At 38.4% G+C, this 2,975-nt stretch overlaps 1 non-coding gene across 1 annotated transcript; it reads right to left on the bottom strand.

Moving 5' to 3' along the window:
- Positions 1-1,356: 1,356 nt before the first annotated feature.
- TRNAL-UAA (transfer RNA leucine (anticodon UAA)) lies at positions 1,357-1,440 on the bottom strand. Its single transcript has one exon. It is a non-coding gene; the product is annotated as a tRNA-Leu (tRNA).
- Between the last annotated feature and the right edge of the window lie 1,535 nt (positions 1,441-2,975).

Raw genomic sequence — 2,975 nt, 5'->3', positions numbered from 1 at the left:
GGAGTCACGTCGCTCTGTCCGCTAGATCGGCCTCGCTATCGTGATCGGGTGTCGCGTCGCTTGCCGTTAAAATTGTCTTTAGTAGACGTTTCCCCCCTTTTTTACTTTGTTCAAGAACTACCGTGAATCAATAACTAGTGACGTTTAGCCCATGGCGGCCTGCCGGCAGCTCCCCTCCGGGTGGTCGGTCGAGAGCACGAACAGTGCGAACGGCTGCCATGTTCGCTGCCATAAGTAACATTAACCGAAATGGCAATCGCGCGATGATCGGAAGTCGCGTCGCTCTCTCCGCTCTCGTATCGCATGTTTAACCCTACTGGAAATGACCGTAGACCGACGTCATGATTTGCAGAGTTTACCGCAAGATGGCAGTACTAGCAACTATGGTGCCGTCTTCATGAGAGCATTAAAAAAGTATGGTAACTTAAAAAGTATAATAACTTTTTTATTTTTCGTCTCTGATCCAAAAGTAGGGTATCGTTGAACTCGTCTCGGTCTCCTGAGTTCAGATATGTACCCAAAGACCCGAAATTCCATAGGTGGTAATCTATAGTATACCCATGTAAATAAAACAAATTCTTATTAAATACCTCAAAAGTTATATTTTTTGTAACTAGAGATGCACGTGTTTTCAGTACACTCTACCGTCATTTCGACGCCATGTTTAAATGAAAATGAGAAAGCATGCAGCGTGTCCTAGTTGATACTAAATTTAAATTTCTTTACGTCGATTTTTTACCAACTATTTTAAACATAATGTACACTCTCTTAATGCAGATTAATTAGAAATGCTAGCATCGGGCCACATAATGAATAATGATGTTTCTGTTTCTGTTTCTGTTTCCAACATGGCGTCGAAAAGATGGTAGAAATAGTTAACCGAAAAACCATAAAAATAAAGTTGGATAACAAGAATTATTGCCATAAGAATCCTTATTAGTAAGTGTGAATAAATTAGAAATCGTTTTTGTGTATAATTTTATAATACAATAATTAAATATCGCAACTGCTACAATAAAGTAAACAAGCTACCAACCTAATTCTCCAGCAGGCGTTAATTTCAAATATAAAAATGTAAACATCACACAGCGCCCTCTTATGGTGAAAAACAGTTCTATTTTAATTAAAAATATTATTGAAATACATATATAACACTGCTGTTAGCAAGAAAACGGTGCATAGGAAAGGCATATAATAATTAAAATACCTGAATTCTGATTAAAATATGAAAAATTTTACTAATTTATACAACATTTTCTACGATTTCAATAAGCGCAATCATCGTATAACACGTTCCTGATGGAAAACGAACAAGAAGCTTGAACCCCGAGGTGTGTTCACTCGAGCAAAACGATCTGTCTAAAATGAGGCTTGAACCCACGCCCTCACACGAGGACCAGAGCTTAAGTCTGGCGCCTTAAACCACTCGGCTATTCCGACACGACCAATCAACTTTTGAAACGCCCCTATATCAAGTCGAAAAGCAATCATAATCGGTTTCATCACTCTCCTTTTCGATTGAATTATTTTAAATCCCTGCAAAGGTGCGACATCGTCAGAGTAGAGGAACAACGCCTAGCGAGAGAGCGAACACGCGTAATAAATGTTAAGCAACAAAGAGTGAGTTCCTATGTGCAATCTTCGACGTCACCAGTACGATATTATTAGCGAGATTGAGGCCGAAGTTTTAAACGCGAAAACATTGGACGTTCAGCGCCGCTTTCCCGTTTGCCTAGAAGTTTGGCAATGGCGTTTGGAAAGTCAGTGGAATCATGCTCGACATTCCAAACGCCATTGTCAAACTTCTAGGCTTACATGAAAGCGGCGCTGAACGTCCGACGTACAAGTTTCTCGTTTAAAACTTCGGCCTCAACCTCGCTATTGTTTGATAAACAGCAAAGTAGGAATGACGAAAACTTAAAAGATCAATTTGAGGCCGTGTTTAATTGTCTAAGGCTGTACATATCTCGAAAGATGTATAAAATTAAGGATTGTCCGAAATTGTTTGTTTCTACTCTGTAAAATTCAGAAAAAGTATTACACTTGGAGGAATCAACGAAAAGTTCAGTCGTCCTAAAGAGATAGAATATCTGAGCAATTGATTTTCTAAAACTATGTTTCGTGAAGCACGTGCCTTTTAATTTACATTAATTATTTCTGTTTTATAAATTTCATTCGATAGTCAGTACGTAAGAAATAAAACAAGTGAAAGCAAAACTTAACGTGACATTTTCGCTTAAAAAATCATTCTATTCTATAAATTGTTTTAATTCAGACACAATGAGGAGCAAGAGAATTTTATATTCTAGTTTACTATTCATTCGAAATGAATAGTCGACCGATTAAATTTCGAGAACGGACTCGGTTCAATAAAGGATTTTAAAAAGAATTTGCTACACACCGCCTTAATCAGTAATGAACAGTATCCTAAGGTTGGTATGAGTGCAATGGCTTTTTCGTATAGTAATGGAGGATAAACCATCTTGTAGAACAAGCTTCGAAGCAACAGCGAAATACATAGCTTTACGATCCGGCCGCTAGGAATCGCAGAATTAAAGATGGCGACTACGGTAGGAAAAGGTAATAACGTGATCGTCTCGGCGATCTATTTTAATACCGCGATAGGTAACAACGAGTGCAGCAGAGCCTTTAGATTCAAAGCGCAGTTCTACAAATGCCAGGCAAGGGGTGCAGCGACGTTGTTTTCTTTGTTTCCAAATTCGAAATAGGCAACAGTCTGTTCGTTCTGTCGAGTTTATGGCACAGATGCTGTTATCATGCACCAAGAACTAGCCGACAGTGATATACACATCAGGCCACGGCAGTCTCTAATGCTAATACACAAACATGTGTTTTCAGTTTAGCGACACGATCTCCTGTTTCCTACTAATTATATATTATTTTTATTTTAGTAACAAAAGTTTATTCTTCTCTACGTGAAGCACTTATTATAAATATGTATCTTCGCACTCTAA

Source organism: Centruroides vittatus, unplaced genomic scaffold (assembly GCF_030686945.1).
Source record: "Centruroides vittatus isolate TY-2023 unplaced genomic scaffold, ASM3068694v2 contig_2719, whole genome shotgun sequence".
Taxonomy (NCBI): domain Eukaryota; kingdom Metazoa; phylum Arthropoda; class Arachnida; order Scorpiones; family Buthidae; genus Centruroides; species Centruroides vittatus.
The sequence above is the reverse complement of the archived record's forward strand: the minus strand, read 5'-3'. Positions and strand labels throughout refer to the sequence as shown.